Raw genomic sequence first — 26992 nt, 5'->3', positions numbered from 1 at the left:
AGAGGGGTAGAAGATTTCCCTGCCTCCTAAGGAGTTAAAACCAGTCTCTCCCAAACTCCATGACCCAACTGGGCCCCCGTCACATTGGCACATGTAGGCCATGAAGCTGGTTTTATGATGGCACCCAAAAGCTAAAACAACATCCATTTATTCCTCTCAGGATGTCAGTTTACAACAAGCATCCCAAGGAGAGACGTCAGTTAGAGCAAATGGTGTACTGCCCTGCTGGGTTTATTACCCTCTCTGATTTCCCAGGGCTGAATTTGAAAGGTGAATCACAGGCCAGTTTGATATCTAAAAGACCTGCACATATATGTCCTTATTATGCCAGATACAGCAGGATAACATGAGGTGGTGTTCCCAGGGCAGTAGAGAACTCCACTGTTTCTAGATCTGACACTACATTTTTGAACACTTTGGACCCCCCTCAAAAACACAAGCAAACCTGTGCATGCTTACTGGGACCTCTATTAAAGCAGGAGCAGGGACAGGAACCCAGCTCCATGCTTCTGTCTCTCTTTCACTCCCACACAAACACCACACTCTCCTTCCCATCTTGCTTTCCATGTCTTTAATCCCTAGCAATGGGATACCCTCTCCAACCTCTTGGGTTGAAATTCAGTGTTCCAGTAGTTGGCCCACAACCACCAGGGATCCTGCCTTATTCCCTTCTCCCGCTTTCCAGTCCGGTCCCACAGAAAATCAGGAACCATGTTTGCTTGTGTGTGAGTGACTGCTTGGTAACTCACTAATCCCCCATGGTCTGATCAGCTCAGAGTTCAGTGCTGTCTGTTAGCAGTTGGCACATAAAAGGGAAGAAAGGAACTTTAGAAGTTAAGCATTTCACTCTATTATAAGAAGACCCTCTCCTGCAAAAGAACAGTTTATGGTCCTCTGCCACAGCAGTGTATTGACATGGTTGCAAGGTTTGTTAAAAAAAAAAAGTTAGTACTTCCAGCCTTTGGCAGTGGCTCAGGGGAAAAAAGGAGATGGCTAGGGAGGATGGCAGGACCTTTAACAGTGCAGTAAGCTACAGATTCCATACACACAACAAAGCTTCAGGTGCATTCCTTCCAGACACAGAGCGGGACCACAAGTGACGCCTGACACAGGTCGGACACTTGCCAGCTTCCCTCAAGTTTTGATGGGAAATGTAGGCAGCTTGGTGGAATGTTGGACAAGTGACAGTTGAAAAGTCCATTGGACAGCAGTCAGAGAGTCAAGCTGCAAGACCAGGATGCCTACATTTCCCATCAAAACTTGAGGGAAGCTGACTAGTGTCCAACCTGTGTCAGGCGTCACTTGTGGTCCCACTCACAGTGGCATAAAGGTGGTCAACTCTTGGCAAATGCTACTGTGTGTAAAGTTGGGGAAAGCCAATGTAATTAAGAAGCCAAGCCAGAGCACAAACTCTGTGCAGTAAAGACCTCAGCTACAGCATGTGATCTGAGTGTTCAGCTGAAACAGTCCAAAAAGAGAAAAAGATGGCATTAATTCAGTCTCTCTATGCATACAAGCCCATTCACAACTTATTATGTGTCCTATGCCCTAAGAATTCACTCCCTGTAAAATTTATTTACAGCCTGTTGTTTTTAAATACTAGGCAAAGACCTTTTTATTCTCTTTTCTCTTTTCTCTTTTGTTGACTCCTCAGCAGTATCTATGCTCATGTGGAGCTATGTTTTGTTCTAGGCTTTGTTTTGCTTTGTTCTGGTTCACTTTTTTTTTGTTATTGAATATTCCTTGAGGTTCATTTGTTAATTTTAGTTATTTGTTAATTTGTTCTTTATACTAGTTAGAAAATTACATTTATTGTTCCATTTTCTATTCTGTAATTTAATTATTTTCAAGAAACTTTGAGCAAATCCTCTGAGGAAAGTGGTAAATAAATAAATAAGCCTGTGTAGACCTGGCTACAGGTAGCTCACGTGCATAGACCAATGTTTTCTGAAATCTGCTTGTGTTAATGTTTGTCCTCCGCTCTGCCTGTGAAAGGATAAGGATAATGGGGGAAACAGCTAACATGTAAAGGCTTCCAGAGAACAAATGGGTTGTGTGAGCAACAGCCAGTGAATGGTAATATTGAGAAGCCAAATAAAAGGAACTTGCTGTGTCTGTGTGCATTCTAGCATAGTGTATCTGTTCAACCTGTGAGACTCTGCCCTGGATTTAGTGGAAATAGCCTCTATCTGATATCTGCCTGAATAATCTTGCAGGCTAATCATCCAGTTCTCTAATGGGATACCTAAATCCAAAAGAGGAGTTGTGGTAACTATTGTTTGTACTCTGTATTGCTATGATGCATAGATTGCATCATAGATTGTTCTTTGAATATATGGGACAAGATATAAAGGGAACTTATAAACTCCTCATTCTAAGGAAGATTAGATGAGCACATTTCAGAAATGGCTAAACTTCAAGCATCACTCAGATACTTCTGTGATACTTTAGCCATTTCGGATGCAATTTAGTGTGATCTTAAGCAGTGTTACACCCTTCTAAACCCAATCTACTCAGTGTGATTCATCCAGATTAAATGATCTCTGATGAGTCATTCCAGATTCAGTTCTATGGTTCTGTACATAACTGTCTTAGCACCAACATAGTTTTCATGCTACCTCAAGGTATAGTCCTGATTCCATGGCTGCATTCTGTAGAGCCACTTACACATGGAAGGTTTGCCCCAAATTGGATGCTACTGGAAATTCCCCCCCTCACTTCCCCAGGGGTTTGACTTCTTTCCTGCAATCTTTCTCAAATCTGCTTTGGTATTACGTTTTGGGAAAGATATTTTGGGCACTTATGTAGATGGAAAAGTCCACCTCTTCTAGATCGTGCCCACATCATTCCTGCCCACATTGATGTCATTTTCACAGCCCCAGTACCCTGCGACAGCCACTCCCCTCCACCACTGGAAGGATATTTTTAATGATCAGCAAGTAACATTATAATGTTATAACATTATAACATTAGGTTCTCTGAATTCCCAGCTTTCATTTTTAAATTAAGTAAGTAAGACGCTCTTTCCTTTGCAGAAGTATGCCTTTCCCATTTTATTTCCAAAAGGAAAGGGCTACTTACTTTTTGGAAAACAATGAAAGTTGGTGATTCAGAGAACCTGATGGAGAGTTTTTTAAAATAACATTATAACTCTATAACAATATGTCAACTGCAGTTGCTCTGGTGATGGGGATTGGCCTCTGCAGGAGACTGGAACAGGGAAAATGCAGGGAAACCTGCCATATGGAAGTCCCTGAGCTGTATCAGCAGCTTCAGCAGCAACATGAAACCACAGAAGCCCATCCCCACGTGGAAAGCACCTATGAGCCAAACTACACGAGACAAATTACACGTGTACAACACGTGAACACACACGTGTTTCCCCATTGCTTTCCTGTTCACTTGCACACCGTGGTCACACTGCAATTGCTCTGCACTCGATCCTGTGGTCAGACTGGCATGTGATTCTTCCCTATTCCTCCCAGATGAGAGATGGTATCCTATGATGCACCTTTTCTTTGTGCATGCTCAAATCTTCCTCTGTAGCTTTTCTGAGAGGGAGACTTGTTTACTCAATTGGACATATCAGGGGGGGAAATAGCTGGGTTTCCTGGGGGAGCTAAAAATGGGGATTCCATACATGTGCTGAGATATTGCAGCCCAGCCTGCCAGGAAGGGGGGGCATCTATGCAAAAGGATGTGGGCCATCCCCACTTGGGGAACTGCAGCAGCTTTTCTTGCTGTCAGCCAGAATCAACTCTTTCTTGCCTGTTTGTCCCCATCTACCTCCAATCTCCATTATTCCCTATGGGGAAAACTGTGGGGCCTATACAGGGGGATGGGGGTGGTATTTTGCAAAATAAATCTACAAAATTTTCAGGGGACCTACTACTAACTGTCCTTTAAAGACTACTCATTTTATGCCCCCCAAGAAGGTGCCCCCAGCCACCCCATTTGTTCTTGTTTGCAGAGAAAAAAGTGACAACAACTGCAGAAACACATAGATCATGCCTTCCCGAGGGTCCAATTTCCCTGAAACTTGGGGACTTTTTAGAGGACAGTTAGGAGTAAGTCTCATGAAAATTCTGTGGATTTGCTTGCAAAATGCCACCCCAGCACACTAGATAGCTCCCCTAGTTTTCCCCATAGGAAATCATGAAGATTGGAGGTGGCTGGGGGCACCTTCTTTGGGGGCTCATAAAATGGTCCCCAGAATTCCAATTTTCATGAAACTTGGGGGGGTCTTGGTCCACAGCAAATATGGTAAAATTCGGTCCTAAAATGCACCCCAGACCCCGGGAAAGCCCCAAATCACATTTCCCATTGGAAACAATGGCCAAATTTTACCCAATTTACTCTGTATTGTCGAGCAGAACTCAAGAATGAATACCCCTCACCCCTTCCTTTTCAGGTTCATGTATCAGGCATGTTTCAGAACTTTTGCTCAGATGCTTAATAATTAATCATGTTGCCCCAATCTTTCTTCCCACCTCCGCCTTATCCCAACCGAAGATGCTGCATGGAGAGGAGGAGGAGGAAGTTAAGGCGGAAGGAGTGTGCAGGAAGGAGGAGGAGTGAGGCGGTGGCATCAACTAGAAAATGGGAGAAGGAAGTGGAAGCCACCCCAAATTCACACTCTGCAATGGCAACTTGGTGATTATGTCCATGGACACTTGCAACCGTGACTACACCAGTTACCTGACATGTTTATTGACTAGGGCTGCAGGACACGTGTTCACCCAGGATAAAATGGACACAAGCAGGTAGGAACAGACACGATTCTAGACACTTGCATAGCCTCGTGTAATTTGTCTCATCTAGTTTGGCCCTATGTTCTTGGCCTGTAGAAACAGCAGTCTGCTGTAGCTATATATTGTAAATTGCGTATTAATAAAGGGCAATATCCTACCTTAGGCTAAAGGAAGTTCCTCTAGCCTGAGAACGCTTCCTATAGCATAATTGATTCCTCTGTTGGTGGAAGAGCCACTTAACTTGGAGGAAGGCTCCTTAGGTTGAAGGAAGGCTTCAAACTTTGCTCAGTGGTGTGGGAGGATGCAAGCAAGTATCTCATTGCTTTGTTTTGCTGGTGTAATACAGATCACAGTTTAGGAGTTGCAGCCAAAAGTTGCCCCAGCATGCCAGATGTGACATGGCAGAATAAAAACACAGACATGAGTATCTGGGGTCAACTAGTTGTTTACTTATTCTTTTATTTAATTATTTTAAAAGGCTGATCTATGTCATTGCTTATTTAAATACAAGTCAACTATTTTGAGGGCAGGCTGCACTATGCAATTTCCTTGGGTGCCCACCAGGTGAGTCCTCCGTGGCTCTGAACTCAGTCAACCTTGTTTGTTCGAGCCTACACAGCCATTCTGTACAGAGAGATGTCCAGCATCCTCCTCCTCCTCTGATGAGCTGCAAGGCACCAACCAGGTTTGAGAGATGATGCTCAGCACCAAGGGTGCTCCTTCATAGTGACACTCAGCAGCATGGCCTGTGATGGCTTGTTCTGGACACACACACACCCCATCGCTGTGATGCCTCCAGGTGTTTGCCAATTAACCCTACCTATCTTGTGCAATCTGCTCTATTCCTGCCAACTAATTGGGGCCTAACCAGGAACAGGTGAAAAAAGAATCGCACCAATGCCAATTAGGTGAAACCCATGACATTCTTGCTTGGCCCCAACTTGCAACCAGCTATTCACATGCTGCCCATTGGGAAGGAGAATGGGTAAACTGCAGCAGCAAAGTGCCTGCCATGGCAAGGTCACAGAGATTTAAGGAGCCTCCTGCCACCTTCCTCTGATTAGCTGACCCTGCTAGCTACCCCACCAATGATGCCTCGGGCCACATATGGGTTAAGGTGGGCTGAGGCAAACTGGCTGATGGCCCAGGGCCATGAACCCCACTTTGACTGAAAAGTACATGGGGTACAATCATAGGTAAGTACTGAATTTTGCAACTCACAAGAGCAGAAAGAATATGAATCTCTGCTGACCTCATGCTACTCATGTCTGTTGCCCCTGCCAGGGAGATCATAAATATGCATTAGCAATTAGTCACAACAAAGTTTTCTGAAAGATGACGGTACACAGCCTACTTCCTTATTAGTACAACTTTCATATATTAAATGGTGGTTAACAATTGTCAGATTCAATTTTTAAAAATGAACGTGGAGCTGAAATTATTCTAGCAATTAGTTTATTACTGACAAGTACAAACATAACTATTATAATTATTTTTAGTGGCTAGAAAGAGTTGCCTTGGTATGTAATAAAGCTGAGTTTCTCAGCTCAGCCTGCAATTTCTTGTTATCCTAGGCTAGTCACTTATATCTTTGGATACCAATGTTCCAACCAATACATTGTGACTATGTTTTTTCCCCCACATTCCCAGTATCTTATTGACTAAATAAAGCAAAATCTGAGAATATTCTAGGCTGGATGGTCTTAAGTGTATTCCCTAGTGGCCCTGATCTGAGGATACTTAAATCCAGAGACTGGAGCTATGAACGGACAAGACAGATTTTCCCACACACCTGAAAAATGCCCCACATTTGCAGACAAATCTGAAACCGAAAAAATACATTTTTTTAAAAAAACAAACCTAATATGATAAAGGAGCCCCTGTCACTTTAACCAGATGCCAGTGACTGTTGCTAGGCAACCATAACAGTTTAGCCAGTATTCCATAATTGGCTGCTTTCGGTAAAAGATAGGGAGAGGGGACAGGGCCCATTCCAGGGCTGTTTTGGCTTTTGAGGGAGGACTCATTCAGGCTAGGCCCAGAAGCAACCACCAGGTGATTTGATATCACATGACTTGCATTACACATCCAGCCCTGGCTGCTTACTACTGTTCAACAGCAGCCCCTCACCCCCACCCCAGCCACTCACAAAAGCCAGTGTAGTATAATGTTTAGAGTTTCAAAGTAGGATCTGGGAGACTCAGGATTGAATCATCACTCTGCTGTGGAAGCTCAAAGGGTGACTTTAATCCAGTCACACACTGTCAGCTTAACCTATCTCTCAAGGTTATTGAGAGGATAATATGGAGGCAAGAAGAATGATTTAAGCTGCTTTGGGTCCCTGTTGTGAAAAAAGGCACTATATAAATGAAATAAATTCAAAAACATAGTTACTCTTTAAAGTCAAACGACACTGCTTCAGGTGCCTGAAAAGTACTAGCATCATTAGTACAACCATCACTACCACCATCAGCAAGATATTTTATATATTCTTTGCAGCAACATTCATGCCTCTCACCTTTTTCCTGTTTCAGCCATGTACTTTTAGGCAAATTTCTGACTTGCAATGTATCTCTCTCTAGTTCTCCACTATGATGATGAAAATGCCAGCAAGAACCTGTTCCAGTTGTCCTTATCTGTGTTCAGATGGTTTAATCTGTTCTATTAATCCACAAGCATTCCTTCCATGATTTAGTATATTAGTTGTACTTCATGTTAGCTTAACTCCTGCACTGAATATTTTGTACATATTTGCAGCTGCTACATTCAGTTGGGAAATTTTTCTCTGTACTGCCAAAGACAGCCAAAGGGGAGAAAGGTCTGTGGAAGAATGGAGGAAACCTTAGAAGCTGAACTACTTCTTGCAAGTGGCTCACCACACAGAGAGACCGGACACATAATACAATCAAACTATAGCCCTCTGCAGACGTTATGTTGGGATTCTGTTCATAGCTGTGTGTTTGGGGAGGGCAGGTTTGAGTATTTATCTTGGTATATCGACTGAAGTCAATAAGTTAATTATGTTTGTAATAATACAATCAATGCTGCTGAAGAGCGAGCATTTGGACTGAAGCATGCACTTATGCCTAAGGGCCTCAGAAGGATTATGCAACACATCAACTTGGGTTGGACAGGGCCACAACGTTATTGAAAAAGTTGCTGTATAGCTCAAACTCCTGGCTCATTACAGAACTGGTGGGTAATGGGTAGAGATGGGCACGAACAGCAATACGAACAAAAAAAAGCCACGAACAGCCCAATCTGCTGTTTACGAACAAGCTGTTCATGAGGCCCCATTCTAAACGAACAGGTGGTCATTGCAAGCCTCGTGCATTGCTGTTCATTAAGCCAGACAGTCTGGCACCTGCAATCAATTCCCTTGGCAATTTAGGCAGGGATTGTCTGAACTCTGTCTGAACTCCTGCTGTTGCCCTGGAAACCCCAATCTAAGCCCAATTTAGCTTGATAGGCAGGTCTTCCTTTCAAGTGTGGAGCTCCAAGGGAACAAAGACCAGGGGGGAGGGGGGCTCCCAGCTCTGACTTTGCAGACAGTGGAGAGACAGTTGCTGCTGGCATTTTGATAGAGAGAGTGCATTGGAGCTTGAATTTTCTTTGTGTGTGGTGGGATAGGGATCTACCCCTTCAAGTTCCAGGGCTGCTGCCAGGCTCTGGGCCAAGCTATTATTTATTATTGGTACCTTTCCTGCTGCCTGCTCAGGTAAGGTTCCTGGGAGTGGTGCGGTAGGGATCTACCTCTTCAAGTTCCAGGGCTGGTGCCAGGCTCTGGGGCCAAGCTATAATTTATTATTGGTACCTTTCCTGGTGCCTGCTCAGGTCACGTTTCTGAGAGTGGTGCAGTAGGGATCTTGATTTGGATGACAGCTGGCGCCCATGGACATGTTCATCAACAGGGCCATGTTCATGGTTGTTTGTGAGTCCCTGTTCGTGGATGGCAACGAACAATGAACATCATGTTCGGGTTTTTTTCTGTTCGTGCCCATCTCTAGTAATGGGGAAGGAATGACCACCTCCTAGACTGTCAGGACAAAAAGTTCCTAATAGTGTTGCATTCATGTAGTTAAGAGTGTACCTGCTCAGGCAAAGGGGCCCAAATGCTGTATAGTGCTTCACACTGGCCCACCATTCTGCTTAATGAAAGATGGAACTGGTAAGGTGCAACCAAAAGATAGCAACTGCATTCAAATATATTAACAGGTTGGGTGTAGGGTGGCAAGATTGTCTGCTATAGCAGGAAAGCACCTGCCCCCTTTGCCTTGGTCCCTTGCTGCTTCTTTTTTTTTTTTTTGAAAAATTTTTTATTGGGTTAGAACATTTTTATTTTTACATTACAATCAATTTTCCCCTAATTTTTCGTTTCTAACCCCCTCCCTTTCCCCCCCTTTTGTTGACTTCCAACAGCTTTCCCACCCTCTGTCCCTTTTCCCTTACTTCTATTAAATTCCTCTGTCTAAAACAGATATACATTCTCCATTATATTAAGCAGTGCATCATTAACTCCTTTAATTATTATACACCCAAACTATACGTCTTTAGATAAACAATTTATCCCATTTTCCAGTTTTGAATAATTCTATATAAACCTATAAAAATATATAAACCATAAAAATTTCCCACATTTAAATCAAACAATTTGATTTATTCTCTATATATTACTCATTTCAACTTTTTATGGTAATTCTATATAACTCCTCAGATACTCAATCAATTTAACTCTTCTATACATTCAGTTTGGTGCATATAAATCTTGTCAAAGAAAGAAAATATTGTTAGTTAGTCAATCCTCATGTTTAAACCTTATCATTAATTATTCTCTATCAGTTGACCTATACATATCTATATATATCTCAATCAATTAATCTAACTGCTTATAAATTCACATTTCTCTTCCTCCCCCGGTAAAGTCACCCCTCTCTTTTATACTTTTATTATATTTCAGTAGTTCTCAAACTGCCACAGTTTTCCTCCCACCTCCCATTTCTTCTCCAGGTATTGTTTCAGCTTCTCCCAGTCTGTGTTGAACTGCCCTGAGTCCAGATCTCTCAGTTTTCTTGTCATCTTGTCCATTTCAGCCATATACAGCAATTTGTAGATCCAATCTTCAATAGTTGGTACTTCTTGTACTTTCCATTTCTGCGCATACAAAAGTCTAGCTGCTGCAGTCATATAAAAAATCAACGTCCTATGATGGGCTGGAATTCCCTCCATTCCCAAGTTTAGCAGCAGGAGTTCTGGGTTCTTATTTATTTGAAACTGTAAAATTTCACTCATTTCTCTTATTATTTCCCCCCAGAACTGCCTAGCTACCTCACACGACCACCACATATGATAGAGGGAGCCCTCATGTTTCTTACATTTCCAGCATTTATTAGAAGTATTCAAATTCCCTAGCGCAATCTTCTTTGGTGTCATGTACCAACGATAGATCATTTTGAAAATGTTCTCTTTAATATTGATACATGTCGTTGTCTTCATTGTAGTTTTCCACAAGTATTCCCATGCCTCCATTGTTATTTCTTTATTGAAATTTATAGCCCATTTCACCATCTGTGTTTTAACTATCTCATCCTCAGTATACCATTTCAGCAATACTTGGTATACCTTGGATATTCTTTTCTTGTCTTCTTTAAGAAGGGTCTGCTCTAGTTCCGAGTTCTCTGTTCGTATGCCCCCTTTTGCAAAGTCTGAGTTGTATAAATCTCTAATCTGTCTATACTGAAACCAATCATAGTTAGGTGATAGTTCCTCTTGCGTCTTTATTCTAAGTTTAGATACTTCAATCTTAGTTATTTCTTTGTACGTTAAACATTGTTGTTCATTATCCACAGCTCTCGGATCTATCACCTCATATGGAACCACCCACAAGGGGGTTCCTTCTTGTAGGTAAGTTCTATACTTCTTCCAGATTGTAAATAGACTTCTCCTTACAAAATGATGCAGGAACATCGAGTTGACCTTTACTTTGTCATGCCATAGGTATGCGTGCCATCCAAAAATTTTTTTATATCCCTCTAGGGCTAATAGTTTCTTATTCTTTAATGTCATCCACTCTTTTAGCCAAACTAGGCAGATTGCATCATGGTAAAGTCTCAGATTGGGCAGTTGCATTCCGCCTCTCTCCTTTGCATCTTGTAAAACTTTTACTTTCACTCGAGGCTTCTTGCCTGCCCAAACAAAATCTGATATTTTCCTCTGCCATTTTTCAAATTGTTTAGAGTCTCTGATGATTGGTATTGTCTGTAACAAAAACATTACTCTTGGTAACACATTCATCTTAACTGCTGCAATCCTGCCCAACCATGACAGGTTCAATCTATTCCATTTGATCAAGTCTCTCTCTATCTGAGTCCATAATTTTTCATAATTATTCTTGAACAAATCTATATTTTTTGCAGTCAGCTCAACTCCCAAGTATTTCACCTTACTAGTTACTTCACAATCCGTTGTTTCCATTAACAATTGTTGTTTCTGCTTAGTCATGTTTTTGCATAATATCTTTGACTTCTTTTTGTTAATGAAGAAACCTGCCAAATCTCCAAACTCCTTGATCTTGTCTATCACTTTTGGCATGTTCTCCAGTGGGTCTTCTACAATTAACATTATGTCGTCTGCAAATGCTCTGACCTTATATGAATAGTCCTTTATTTTTATTCCTCGTATTTCCTCATCTTGTCGAATTTGTATCATCAGAATCTCCAATACTAAAATGAACAACAATGGAGATAACGGGCAACCTTGTCTTGTTCCTTTACTAATCGTCAATTTTTTGGTCAATTCATCATTCACTACAATTGCTGCAGTCTGGTCTCTATAGATTTCCTTGATTGCTCTGACGAATCTTTCTCCCAGTTGTAGCTTTTCCATAGTGGCAAACATAAAGTCCCAGTTTAAATTGTCAAACGCTTTTTCAGCGTCTACAAAGAAGAAACCAACCTCTTTGTCACAACGCTTGTCGTAGTATTCAATAGCATTGATCACTGTCCTTAAGTTGTCTCTTATTTGTCTGTCTGGCAAAAAGCCTGCTTGTTCCTCCTCTATGACTTCCGAGAGCCACCCCTTCAATCTCTCCGCCAATATCTTCGCAAAAATTTTATAGTCATTATTGAGTAGTGATATAGGCCTATAATTTTTCACGCTAGTCAGATCTTGGCCCTCTTTTGGGATCAATGATATATTCGCTTCGCTCCAAGTGTCTGGAATTCTTTGATCCCTAAAAACTCCGTTCATCACCTCTTTTAGGAATGGTGCCAGTTCATTGGCCATTGTCTTATAAAATTTAGCCGTAAGTCCATCTGGCCCTGGCGCCTTTCCTAGATTTGCGGATTGTATTGCCATATTTATTTCCTCATCAGTTACTTCACTGTTCAGCTTATTTCTCCAAGCTTCCGAGATCTCTGGAAGTTTGGTTTTCTCCAAATATGATGCTATTGATTCTTTGTTTACTTCTTTTTTATTATACAGCTTAGCGTAAAATTTATAAAAGGCTCTGCTAATGGTAGTCTGCTCCAAATACGTTTTGTTTTCTTCACAAATTTTATTTATTATTTTCTTTTCCCTTTTCTTCTTTAATTGCCATGCCAAATATTTCCCAGGTTTATTAGCACCCTCAAAAGCTTTTTGATTCAGTCTTTTAAGGTTCCACTCCAATTCTTTGTTACTCATTGCTGTTAACTGTTCTTGAAGAATTTTGATTTCCTGATGTATTTTCTTTTTCCCTGGTCTCTTTTTTAACTGTACTTCTTTGGCCTTTATTTTCTCCTCAATCTCTTGTCTTTTCTCCTCTTTCTTTTTCCTTGCTCTACCATTTAAGTCCATTAGTATGCCCCTTACAACCGCCTTGTACGCGTCCCAAACTTTACTGGTTGGTACTTCTTTATTCACGTTGTATTGTATAAAAAACTTAGTCTCTCTTCTCAGTGTTTCCATATTCTCACTTTCCTGTAACAGGTCCTCATTTATTCTCCAGGCTTTCCTTTTTCTCCTTTTTCCAAATTTCCACATAATTGGGTTGTGATCTGAGCCTACCATCGGCATTATTTCTACCTCCTTAGTCCATAGCGCTAAGTCCTTTGAGGCCCAGATCATATCAATTCTTGATAATGTAAGATGCCTTGCAGAATAAAAAGTAAACTGTTTGGTTTTAGGATATTCTCTCCTCCATACGTCTTCGAGAGTCTCTTGTTGAATCAACTCAAAAAAAAGCTTTGGCAATAGTCCTCTTTTCTTTTGTGCTTTTGTAGTCTTTTTGTCTAATTCCAAATCTGTCACTCCATTGAAATCTCCAGCAAGAATTATCTGGTCATATACAAGATCGTCTAGGTGCTTCCTTAAGTCCTCAAAGAAGCTTTCCTTTGCACCGTTAGGTGCATAAAGTCCGACTACCAACACTCTCTTTAAGTTCCAATTACATTCCACTGCTACAAATCTAGCTTCCACATCTCTCATAACAAATTTTGGCTGCAGCTCCTCTTTTATATACAACACCACTCCTCTTTTTTTCTTGTTGGAAGCCGCTACAAATTCTTTGCCCAATTTTCCAGATTTTAAATATTTTACATCCTGTTTTCTAATGTGGGTCTCCTGCAAACAAACAATATCACATTTTTGTTTTAGTAGCCAATGAAAAATATTTTTTCTCTTATTCGGTGAGTTTAGTCCATTTACATTCCAAGATAATACTTTACACTCCATATTCATGGTTTTGTTGGTAAGTCTTTTTCATTGTCCTTGATAAATCTCTCCATCTCCCGCTCAGATCTGATGCGTTTTTTTGCCCCTCCAAACTCAAAGGACACTCCTTCCGGTAACTCCCATCTGTATCTGATATTCATGACCTTCAAAGTCTGAATTAGCACTCTATATTTTTTCCTGTCCAATAACACTGATCTGGGCAGTTCCTTCATTATAATAATCGTCTTGCCATCAATCTCCAATGGATCTTGAAATTGTTTGGTCACAATCCTCTCTTTCATATTTCTAGTTGTAAACTGCACAATCACATCCCTTGGTAGTTTCCTCTGGGTTGCAATTCTCGAGTTCACACGATACGCCACATCTAGGATAGCCACAATTTCCTCCTCCTCCTTCCCCAGGTAATCAGCCAACACCTCAGTCATCTGTTCTTGCGCTGACTTCCCTTCCACTTCTGGCAGACCGCGAAAACGAAGCTGCTTCTCCATGTGTTTAGTTTCTGCAACTGACATCCTCCCCTTCACCAGCCTCATCTCTGTTTGTTGCGTGTCTATTAAATTCTCCATCGCGTCTTCTACTGTTTTAACTCTCTGCTGCGTTCCTTGTAATTCACTGCTAATCGTTTCCACACCTTTTTTCACTTCTGACAGCTCCGACTTTACTGTCTGTGTAACTTCCTTGACCTCTTTAATAAGCTCCAATTTCGTGTCCTTAAGTTCTTTCATCATGTCTATAAGTTTTTTGTCCAAGTTTTCTATTGCCGATTGCCACTCTTTTTTCGACATCGTGGGGCTTGCTTTAGCTCGCTCCCACGAATCTGCTCTCTTCCTCAGCTCCGTGGCGTATAATTAAACGTTTTCCTTTTTTTTAAATGTCCCAATCTTTGCCAAAATTAATTTTTTATATCCAAAATGTCGGGCGTCTTTTCTCTATGGTTTCTCTATGTTATTATAATCCAAGATGGCCTACTTCCTCTTCCGCTGAAGCCACGACCCTTCCACTTTCAAAGATGGCGATTCCCCACTTCCTGTCCTTTGGCAAGGGCCGCTTCCCTCCAGCCACTCTATTGTTGTTACGCACTTCCTGTCTCCCGTCTTCCCACAGCAGGTCTCGCGATGGTGTCTTTTTCCCACAGCTCCAAAACCACAGGTATTCAAAACAATAGTCCGATTTTTGTAATAACTTCTTTAAACTTAGTCTCTTTTAAAATACAACTCCTGCCGAGTCTTCACCTCCTTTTCGCTAGTCTGTTGCAGTTTAAAAGTCTACTTTCTTTCCTCTCTGTTTTTGTCAATCTGTCCCGTTTCAAGAGATAGCGATCTTTACCTTCTCTCCAGCTTTCTCGGGTTGTAATCGCTGTTTCGATCTTAAATTCTCCTCTCGACTTCCCTCCCCGATCGAAGCTTGGGTATGTAGGTCTTATGCCAGCCGAATTGGCCCCAAAATTGCCGCAGAGATTATAGCCGACCCGTCGCAAGGTGGGACCTCAAGGATCGGGGGGGAGACTCCTTGTGTAGAGCCCCCCCTCGTCCGAGATCTAACTCACCCTAGGGTCTTGAGCGTTCTTTGCCTGCTCCCCGCCTGAGAGCAGTCGGCCGCGGGTTATTTTCACCCCTCCGGCCGGTTAAAACGGCAATCCGGTCAGCTCCACAAATGGAGCTGCGTTAGACCTCCATGAATCCCAAACCGGAAGTCCGGTCCCTTGCTGCTTCTTGATAAGACAGCAAGGAGGAAATGGAGAAAATACTAGAGTGTCCCACAATGAATTGACATCACTTGTGGATACAAAGCCATCATTGCATGATGCCATTTTGGTTCATTTCTACCCCACTCAGAATCCTGGGGCTTGCCAAACAAGGGCTGGAGGCAAGCCTAGTTGGGTTGGAACAATACTGCAAATGCAGCCCCCCTCCAATGGCACAAATAATGCCTCCGGGGACCATCTTGAGGTGGGAAAATAGCATATAAGAAAGACTTGAAGTCCATGCCCCCCATGTGCCATGTTTCTGGTCTGAATCAGACTCCAGTGGTGTTGGAATGAGAGTTGGGTCAGGGGAACCTCAACTTAACTTGTTAAAAATGTCACATCTACTTCGAGCTTCGAATCTGCAGCATGCCATTAATCTCCAGGGTTCTAGGGAAGTGTATTCCACACCATGTTGACCCTAAGGAGCAAGCTCCAACCTGCTCTTGTTCTTACAATATATCCTTAAGCAGCCATTTTGCCTGACCTGCTGTTATTAGGTTCCTGCCTCCCATCTTTGAGTTCTGCTATCTACAAATGCTGACAGCCATTGGGACAGACTGGGACAAGGGGACATGAATATTTATTTTCAGGGCTTTTTTTCTGGGAAAAGAGGTGGTGGAACTCAGTGGTGGAACTCAAGACCGCACAATGACATCACTTTGGGTCAGCTAGAACAAGGGGCGAGTTTTTTTAAAGTTTAAATTGTCCTTGGTGAAAATGGTCACATGGCCATTTTTAAGAGGTGCTGGAACTCCATTCCACTGTGTTCCCACTGAAAAAAAGCCCTGATTATTTTGGAAGGGAAAGCCTCAACTCTATATAGAGCCACTATCTTCTTGATGGTTGCATGAAAGATTTTTAGGAATACTTGAGGACTACTGACCCACACTTCCCCAATACACAATAAGCACCATGTACACAGAAGCCAGAGAAATATTTATATATTGGCCTGTGAGTGCTTAGCACTCAATGATGATAGTATTCCTGAGTTACCCTGTACCCTGCCTTGGTAAATACCAAGGAGGAGAACAAAGATTTAACACAACAGGAAATGTTTATTTTTCTTGAAAGGGAAGTTATGAATATTCACAAACAACTATACATAACTCTAACTTATTGAGAGTCTTATATATGGAAATACAGTTTCCTCAAATGTTTCAGTGTGGAAAGTTAGCCACGAACTGGCCCAGAATACTTTCTAAATGACAGTTTGTCAATTTTCCCTCAGGTTTCAATTCCTAATCAATTTTAAACTACTCTTGAGCTTTTGAACCTACATACCTCAGATTGTCCTGTAGTTTTTCCCTCAGAAAGACTATATCTGTGAGCTTTAAACCCATGAATGCCACTCCAGGTCACCAAAAAACTTCCACCTGAAGGGGCTGTGAGTTACAGTCAATTTTTTTGCATGTCTAAAGGGCTTTTTGACCCTATCTGTACAAGTGACAAATTCTTTTTTTCTTTTCATCCACTTTTCTTCCCCTCTTCCTTAAAGGTTCCAAAGGTCTGATTGGTTATTTCTGTCTCACTTTACTGTACTAGTATGGTAGAAGGGGGACAGGTAGACAGTGTAAAGGGAAGTAGACTTGTTCTGTTCATCACCATTCAAAAAGGCTGCCTAAACTAATTTCCTATACAAGACCAATTAGGGTCCTGCATGGAAGACAATGCAGAGTGAGTGAGATATTGACAATTTCTGGTTCATCTGATTATAGAAGGTGGATAGGAAATGGCTCATGGGAAGCAAATTCCCATTTGCCCCGTAAGTGACCAGCTAACACCCACGTTGGCTGATCAAGGGAGAGATGGGTGAATAAATTCGATGACAGTCTGAGGTGTGAGATGCACCAAGTTCTAAAACCCTCTCAGGTGTTCCTCTACCTACACTGCATGAGGACACACACCAAGGAACACTGCAGTTTAAATACCAAACTGGACATTACATGTTGCCATGTGCCAGTCCTAAGGGCTGGGACAAATGCCTCCCCTGAGAGGTGGGGAAGAGAATTTTTTCTATTTAAATAAATAGGGCTTCATATATTTCAATAAATTTCAGTGAAGAATAATCTGTAGAGCACTGTCATGCAACTAACAGAATCAGAATGCAAGAAAAGGTCCATGCTCAAACAGAAATAAAACATTACTGTGGTAACTCTGCAGGGCAGAAACTGGCTAATTGTTTTCGGTTTGTTCAATAGCTGGTGCAAAAGGATTTGAGCCTTAGTTACTCCTGCAATAAAATGCTTAATAGCAGTTAATAATAAGTTCCTCTGAGCCAAATGAAGGGGAAGACGGAGGTGATGTGATTGAAGCATTCAGGTTGCAGGTGCTGACAGAGCCACAAAACTTCACTGCTCAAAGCCTCACCCAACTGCTTCACCAATATCACAGCAAACAGGAATGCACTAGCAGCCTCTTGACACTTTCTTATAACATTTCCTAGGATGGCAACATCACCAGCATTGATTGATTGACTGACTTAATTTATAGCCTACCTATAAGAGGAAAAGAAGAGAAAAATGGGGGGGGGGGGGGATTAAAATATATGCAATATTGACTTTGTTATCAAGCCTAAACTTAAGTTACTACAATAAGAAAAACACATGATTTATAACTTACTTGGCATATAAAATTGTGCTACATGTACAACTGTACATATTTATGTTATGTAAAAGTATAAATGCCCTAGCTTTGTACAAGCAAAATTGGAAATATATCCAAACTAAAAAGATCTAGAGAACTGCAAACGGCTGCACCCTGTGCTGCCTTAGGACGTCTTTTATTTCTGCCATCTGAGTGTGAGGAAAAAAATAAAACAGTGAAAAACTAGAAAACAATACTTTTGTTTTCTGCCTATTTGTTGTAAACAAAAATTTTGTTTTCTACCTATTTTAGGTTCATTGGTTGTTGTGAACCTCTTTGAGCTTCATTGTATGTATTGATAAATGAATATAATTTGAAACTGCTGAGAAATAGGTCCTTTTGAATCTTGAAATTACAGCTATGCCCCCCTAGTGATTATCCTTTCCCCACACCTTCAGTTACTCCTATATATACTTTTACAAACTTTAGAATCCCTACGGATTTATTTATGAAATAGATATACAACATACTTCCTTCCCAACCGAAGTCCTGAACTGGTTCTTAAAGGGCGTACATATTTTTTTTAGTAAAAAGCTAGAAAACAGGCATGTATTCCCAACTGCACTATAATTCTAATTGTCCCTTTTACTTCACAGGAACAGTCTCAGGTGCTTTGTTTTAACAGGATCCCAGCTGGAAATGTTGGCTCAAATAAATCTCTCTTCCAGCCTCCATGTCCAATCTCTCCATTTCAATTCAGGTAGTTTGAAGGTCAGGGAATACATACATGACTCATGAACAGTGTGAGTGGATATTGCCACATTTTGATGGAGGATTCCACTTCTGATGCTCTAATTTTTGAGGAGGCGATGCCAGTGCCGCTGATTGGCTAATTTTCCTCCCCCACCCTGCTTATGACTGGAAGATCCTCCCACCTCTGCTTTGTTTTCTCTGTCATTTTTTGCTTGTCCTCTTGCACTCCAGGGCGGTACTTGCTGCACACTGGCCACAAGCTTACTCCTGGTTGCAAGACTCAAGACGAGACAAAGGTGTGTTGGCTGGAATTTGTGGGATGAGAGGGAGAGGCAATGCAATTTCACCTGTTGGCTTTCCTTTCCCATACTACTGGTTTGCTTAATGGATATTCTACAAGGATTTAATTATGAAAGGGGAAGGTTGTTTTGTGCTGGGAAACAAACTGGGCACTGCTTTGCGAGCCCTGAAAGATTTAGGAAAATATTGGCAGTCAAAAGAAACTTGGACTGGATTGAATGCAAAGAATGGGGTTTTTTTCTCTTGTGCACAAATATGATTTCATTGAGGTTTTCCCTATGGAGTGAATTTTTTCTCTTTTAGATGGTATTATGCGGTATTTACAACTGAAATGGTGCTATTTAAGCTTATATATTATAATAAAGCCATGCAAACTCACAGGTGGGGCGGCTGTTTGAGGTGGCTGTTCTGCTAAGGCCGTGGTTGAGGGCAAGGCTCCTGAGATGTGATCTAACTGTAGTATGCATCTTGCACTTACAGAGTTTGTTGTTTTCAGGTTCCATATCTAAAGAACAAAAAGACAGTACCTGAAAACATCCTTTAGTAATATTTGGAATTGTACTTTGTGCTTTTCTACAAAATTATTATTTTTACAGCTGTAGAAGAAAGTGATTGCGTGACTTCCCCCATCCAACTCTGTTAAGATCTTGCTCATGTCATGTGACTAGCAGATGAGCTGGTAACACTGAAACCCTAAGCAGATTTACACCTTTCTAAGCCCATTGACTTCAGTGGACTTAGGAGGGTGTAACTCTGCTTGGGATGACATTGTAAGTCCATCAGTGGGCTATACCATTTTCAACTGCATATGAAGGCAATGCAGAATGCTACTATAAGGAGAAAGAAATTCCATATACACACGGAACTAGTTTTAGAGAAAAGGATAAGCTAGGGCATTCCTCTCCAAAATCTAACTTTGTGCACACGATAGGGTTACCAGTCCTCTGGTGGTATGGGGGATGTCCCACTTTCACTCTCTGCACCTTGCCACCACTCACCTGGCTGGCAAGGGGAAAGACATGGGAACAGACCTCTCAGGCATGCTCCCAGGGCAGTGCGACAATGTCACTTCCTGGGAATGACATTATTGCATCTCCCGGAGAGCACTCCCTTGCTTCACAGCAGATCAATTTGGGCCCCAAATGCACCAGGTAAGCCTAGTGCACAGTGAGGTTTTTAAAAGATATGAGGGAGGTTTTAATCATATGATTCCTTACCCTCACTATACACAGACCTTGCAATAGCAAATGGTAGAATAGTTTTAGCCATCTCATTTACTATTTTTGTGTTTAACTATTACTGAACAAATGAAAATTCTCATGCAAATACCTAAGAACAAAAGTCCACCAAATGTGATGCCTTCTGTTGCACTGGGCAAATGTATAGGAACTGAAGTTTCTTTAATGCAGCATTAATTTTGCAAGCATGGTATCTCAGAAATGTTAGTGCAACAAGCTCTCTCAAACAAGCGTATGAGAGTCTAACTAGACAAGACTTTGGGAGGTTTGTGATCACGTTTTCCCAGGGATTATTAGATTGGATACATGTGAGAAGGTTTATCTTTTTCACCCCTGCGTGGTTTTGCCATTCAAGATGAGCCCCGGGGGGGTGGGGGTGGAGGTGAGTAGTGGTGGTGGTAATGGACTCCTATGTGCTTGCAATTTCTATTGTAATATCATTCTGCTAGATAGATTAGGGCGCCACTCAGAGTGGTGAACAATGTCAGTGCTATTATTTTGTCAGTGTTATTATTGTGGCTGGGTAGCTGGGACTAAGGAGTGGCTTACCTGAGGTTACCTACAGAGCTCATGGTAATAGTGGAATTTGAACCAGCAGAGTGCCAATTTGCAACCCAACTACTTAACCACTACGCTACAGCAGCTCTCTTATAAAAATGCTGGGAGGATTCTTCCTTCCTTCCTTATATTTATAGTTCACCTTTCTCACTGAGTGTCAAAGTAGATTACACAGTAATCAGTATGAAGAGACATCAAATAAACATTGTAAATCAATACAATCAGAATGAAGGGACATCTAATAAGCAGTGTACTGGAACTAGAATTACAGGGTTAGCATATTAGGCATAATACAGAGTGTAGACGTAATGAAGAAAAATGATATCACAGGAGCTCCCAGCTGGTTGTACCCTGGAAGGGAGAATTCTCCACTTTACTGCTATTGTTGCCCTTATAGGAGTGGTGTGATATACAGAGAATAGTTCTGGTCTCATGTGTTGCTCAGCGAGGCCTTTTGAAGATGCCTTTCTGCTAATGAATATGATCAGTGGCTGTCCATACAGGAGCATTCTCTGTGGCGGCCTCCACATGGTGGAACAACCAACCTGATGAAGTCAGGAAGGTTCCTCCTTTTTTAAATCCTTCTACAGAATGTGCAGAATGATGGCTTTTTACTTTTACTGTTGCATTTTTAATGATGTACAGTGTAATTTTGTAAATGGCTTTTATGGTAGTTATGAATGATTTTAAATTTTTGCAATTCACCGTAAGTCTTTATGAAAAAGATGGACTAGAAATGAATTAATATGCCATCCTTCTCCTCTATAATAGCTCCTATAGCAGTGGATAGGAGGGAGTTTACTTTCTTCCCAGTTCCTTCTCAGGTGTTACTTATGACTTCGGATGGCATTACTGCTGGAGGAAGAGTATGAATAGAAAAAAGTGGGAATTTTGCAAAAAAAAACCCACCAAAACCTACATTCTCAGCAGATTTAGGAAGATGAAGAGAAAAGGGGTATGCTACATCCTTTTAAATTAAATCAAGTGTTTGATGCAAATGACCTGATTGGAGTGAGAAATAAAGTTGCAAAGGAAGGGGGCAGCCATGTTGCTCCAGGTGTTTCACCCTAGGTGAAATGTCTAAGGGTGCTTCTTTAAGAAAAAGAGGATAGGGCAGGTTCTGAACAATCCGATTTTGGGATTATGTGATAACGATTTGGATTAGGATTCCAAATGGACAACCTGACACTGGTATGGAGTAGGTGAAGGTCTGTTGTAGCAAAAATGAACAAGATTCCAGTGGTACCTTAAGTTCTGGAAGTTCTTATTATGTAATGTGGCCCTTCAAAACATCATTCTGGAGGCTATTTTATGTCCCTGAAAGCAGAAAGCAAAAAATTCCAGGTTAGGCTTCCTTATATATAGCCAAAGAGCCACAGCAGAATTATTTTAAGATCACATTTCCCAAACCTGTGTAATTTAAATGCTGCACAGAGCAGGTGAGTCAGAGAGAAAACAACACAGAGAGTAGATCACATGAAATCACTGTTTATCACGCCGCTTAATAGAGCAGCACCCACATGATGTACTTATATTTTAATTAGAGGTGGGGTAGGTCAATAGACTCACAGGAAAAGTGTGCAACCACACCTGTCTCACTGATACTGAAGCAAGACATCAATGGAGGAATCCCATGTGAATGTCACTCATTGTGCCAGCACAGGGAGAGACCGCCCCTCTCGCTCTCTTTCCTTTGGTTTTCTTCAAAGAGCCTCTACAAGCATCTGATCTCTCACTCCCTTTTATTGATTGTGACAGTGGCAATGCCTTCCCTCCTCCAGTGGCCTGTTTCAGTTCTTTCAACATAACCTTCACAATCTCTTAATTTATCTGCTGACGCTGTAACTTATTATTCACTAGGTACTTGGTTTCAGTTGGGAAGTAAGCTGGTGCACCTAAAACGCAGCATTGGAATCTGTTCAGGCAACCTTCAGCAACTCCTGAATGTTGTTTGCTTGGAGTTCATGCTTGCTAAAACGGAAATGGTAACAAATAGCAAACTTATGGTTGTTGTGGGTTTTCCGGGCTGTATTGCCGTGGTCTTGGCATTGTAGTTCCTGGAACTAGTTCCAGGAACTACAATGCCAAGACCACGGCAATACAGCCTGGAAAACCCACAACAACCATTGTTCTCCAGCCGTGAAAGCCTTCGACAATACATATAGCAAACTTACTCATGTTTCTTTGTAATATCCAAAATGGAACTAGATATTCCTGGAGCCGCTTCCCTCTATGGCCTGGATGATTCCTTACAATCAAATCTTGATTACTTCAGTTGATTGCCTCGTGCATGACATATCTGTTTTCAGTATTCATATATTTTTTTTAAAAGCCTAGCAAAAAATGTTTTTCAATGAACCTGTATGTGCATGTGCACGTGTGTGCTTGTATATGTAATGTCACACAGCATCTTTGTTGTCCCCTTCATGAATCTGATGAAGTAGGCTCTTGCTCCTGAAAGTTCACCCCTAACATAAGAACACTTTCCCACTGAATGGACCTGAGTAACGTTCTGAATAGATTTGTTTCAGGTTGCTCTATGTGGTGGGCCAGGACTCTTAGTTTTTCTTACAAAAATAGCTACTCTTCTAGAGTTTCTCACAAGATGGAGTGCACCCATTTCAGAAATTACACCCCAAAAGTTCAAAAACAGGAAGTAGGAGTAAGTCATGCTTCCTGCCCCCCATTCACAATGATCCCATTTCATAATCTCATTTGAGAATATTTGATAATTTAACTTCAGTGGAGTGCACCAAACAGCTGCTAAAGTATGAGAAAGATGGCTTGCTAGTTTCATAGGGTCTACCTATGCAGGAATTTCTATACTTTAGCAGAGTATCTATACTTGAGGAGATTCTGCACTGACATTGCAGGTAATGCTTCCAGTATAGACACCACTGAAAACAATGTGCTTTTTTGCCATGTGGACAGCCAGCAGAATTTACACAGTCTTCAGTCAGGAAGTTTATAGGGATACAATAAATCAGTATACTGGATGAGTGCTTCCAAGGTACTATATGAGTACTCAGGATTCCCAGCTCTCCTTAAAATCTCTTTGTGTCAGCCTGTAGGAAATGAGCCAAGTTGTGCTTAGAATATTATTTATTATTTAAAACGTTTATTATTTAAAACATTTGTATGCTGCCTTTCCACCCAATTTAGGATCCTCAGGGTAGAGACAGAATATGTACAGGACTCCTTTGAGGGTGGTCATGGCTTGGCATTAGGTTTGTTTTCTAAATATATGTGAACAACACCTGTTAAGTCTTAGGTGAATAGGGAAAAATCCAAGACAATTGTGGTGTTTTTTTTGGAAGCAGAAGTATTCCAAATGTAGTCATATAGTTTGCACAAAGAAATAGATTTGGATCCTATTAAATGTTCATGGATCAGAGTTTGCAGAAGGGATCAGGGCCACTTTTCCCACTAGAGCCCCTAGAGCCACTTCCAAGAGTAAGGGATGCTAAGGAGCAGGTGGGATGTGGGAGTGGTGGAAATGACCCTCCCCCTTGCAAATGGAGCACACGTTCACACAAAGGAGGATCTCCTCCAGTGCACCCTGTGCCATCCCTGGAGAGCCTTGGTGGCTTTGGAGGAAGCTGAAGAGGCTGCAGAGGGAGGGGGGAGGCAGCAAAGACTCCTTCTGTTAACTCAAGTCCCTTCCCGGTTGATAAGATAAAAACTCTTCATTTTTTCTACCCTGTTATTTTGTGTTCTACTTTTTTCTTTCTTGTATCCACAGATTAGAACTTCCTTTTTTTTTAGTGGGATTTTGTATATAACGTTCTCCTTGTTCTGTGTTTTGAACACTTGAAGATTGTGTTTGAAGAGCGTATTTCCACCCAGCAGTGCTTGTGAAATGGAAAGAGATAGGGAAAGACTATACTTAATCTGAGTTTGTAATTATGGACTCTTTTTAAAGGAAGTGAAGGAGATCTGAATCAACTTGTCAGTCCAGGTTCTGGGTAGATATAAATCCTGATAGATAGCTAAACATCCAACAAAAAGTTAGTATGATTCACTGAAAGTGAAATACCACACTTAGTTGCCTTCTGAGATTGCCAGTGCAATCCTATGCAGAGTTACTCCAGTCTAAGCCCATTGAAGTCAATGGCCTTAGACTGGCGTAACTCTCCATAGGATTGCACTGTTCATGTTCGCTCGTTGTAAATTACAAGAGTACACCTGTTAGAAGTAATAATTTCTAAGACAACGATTCATAAATCAGATAAACCTAGTTTATTGTAACATTCTTGACAGTTGAAGTCTTTCTCGAACCTTAGGAGCCTTCCTCCAACTTAAGTGACTCTTCTGCTGGCAGAGGATGGAGGAAGCCTCCTTAAACTGGAGGAGGGTTTCCAACTTTGCTGAGCACAGTGGTAGGAAATGTGCAGCGGCTGGATGATAAAATCTAAAATGACACTAGTCTTTTCTGCATTATCATCATCCCTTTTTGTTGACCATTGGTCAGTTAAGAGAGCATTGAGTTGTATTTGCTGGCCCTTTGATAGTTCTTGTTTTAATGTTTATGGCTATTTTTGTTTAATGTTTACTTTATCTGTGATGATACAGAAAGTTTTCATTCTTCTTAACCTCCTTGTGGCAAGTTGCAGGAAGAAAGGCAGGCTTAAAACATTAATTAATTAAAAACACTTCTAAGCCTGCCTTTCTTCCTGCAAATTAATTAATTAATAACAACCACCACAGCAGTATGCTTATATACTGCTCTTCTAGGCAGATCAGTGCCCCATTCAGAGCAGTGAACAAAGTTGGTGCTACTATTATCCCCCCCAATATAGTTGAGGAACTGAGGCTGGGTGGAGTGACTTACCCAAGGCCACCTGCGGAGCTCATGGCAGTAGTGGGGCTTGATTCACAGAACGACCACTTGCCCACTATGCTACAGCAACTTCCTACAGAAAGGGGTGGGGGTGGGATTCTGAATAACCAAACATTTATTCCCCCCCCAGTTGGATTTAAGATTGTTCAGTACCCTGACATTAATACATCAGATACTATAGCCCTTCTCACTCATTACAATTTTGCAAATCCAACTGCTTTTAAGAAGAGATCAAAATACATATGATCCTTTTGATATGCATGGTTGCCATTTCATAAGGACAAGAGGGGACCCACAAGAATCACTGGGGGGATTCTCATTCCAGCTTCCCCCCCAGCTTCACTGCCTCAACAACGGTGGCACAGCAACAGGTCCCCCCCCCAGCTGCCCGTTGCTTTACCACCCTGGTGGCAGCTCTAGCTGTCTCTGCCCCTCCCCCAGCAGCCTTGCGCTTCGATGGTGGTGGCTCTGGTTCATCCCCTAACCACCCACAGCTTTGTTGCCTCAACAACAGTGGCTCCATTTCTCCTTCCCACCTGCAGCAGCAGCAGTTTCTTCACCTCCTGAAGCTTTGCCATGCCATCTCCAGTTCCCCCACAGCCCATCTCCACACCACCTGCCGATAGCTTTGCTGCCTCAGTGGCAATTGCCGCTCCCTCTGTGAGGCTGGGGGCAACACTGGGAGCTGTGTTAGGACAGAGGAGCTGTTTCTGCTCATGTGTTTGGGTTTTAAAAACGCTTTCTCAATTTTTGTTAACTTTTTGGATTTTTCTGCAAGTCTGAAGGGACCCCTAAGTTTATACAAAAATCTTTCTGGCCTCAGTGTGCAAGTGAACACAATATAAACTAGGGCATTCACTGAGCAAAATTCAATGTGGTCAGCAGTTAGGATATGCAATGAAAACAGCTATAATAGGTTATGGTAGCAGAAAATATGAAAACTAGCTAAAACTAGACTGAAAAGGGTCCAGAGCACAAAAACTGTCCAAGAAGGCCTGGAGTGGGTTAGCTGCTGCTCTCTCAACCACTTTGCCCAAAAAGGGCAGATTAGAAACTGGGTGATAATTCTACATCTTTTTTGTCTAAGAATGATTTTATATGTGGTGGTAGGATGACCACATCTTTGAGAGAATAAGAGAAGGTGCCTTGATTATCCACAGATTGGGGCCATTTGGCCAGAGAAGGGCACAAAATGGGGAAAAAACGAAATGAGCATTTCATGTTTCGTCACATTCCACAAATCACGAATCATGACCTTTCACAAAATTGTCCCGTTTCGTGAAATGATTCATTAGTTTCATGATTCGTCAGAACCCAGGGCACTTCAATGGCCCCCTTCATTCCCAGAGATGCCAAACTTGCAGGGAAACTTCAGCAGGCTCTACTCCACTCACCCTCGCCCAGCAAGCCAGCAAGAACAAATGCTATAAATAAAAATATAAGCAAATACAATTAGAGAAAAAAGGTAGGCCTCAGTCAAGCTAGGCCCCAGAGCCAGGCAATGCCCTGAGAC

At 41.7% G+C, this 26992-nt stretch overlaps 1 protein-coding gene across 1 annotated transcript in view; it reads left to right on the top strand.

The window, feature by feature from the left end:
• Nucleotides 1-18755: 18755 nt before the first annotated feature.
• LOC129330325 (hornerin-like) overlaps nucleotides 18756-26992 on the top strand; it is a 78741-nt gene continuing 70504 nt past the window's right edge. The window contains exon 1 of the mRNA XM_054980355.1: nucleotides 18756-18839. The gene's annotated coding sequence lies outside the window, so the exon portion shown is untranslated. The remainder of the gene's footprint in view (nucleotides 18840-26992) is intronic.

This window comes from Eublepharis macularius, chromosome 5 (assembly GCF_028583425.1).
Source record: "Eublepharis macularius isolate TG4126 chromosome 5, MPM_Emac_v1.0, whole genome shotgun sequence".
Taxonomy (NCBI): domain Eukaryota; kingdom Metazoa; phylum Chordata; class Lepidosauria; order Squamata; family Eublepharidae; genus Eublepharis; species Eublepharis macularius.
Note: the sequence above shows the minus strand (reverse complement) of the source record. Positions and strands in the feature narration are given on the sequence as shown.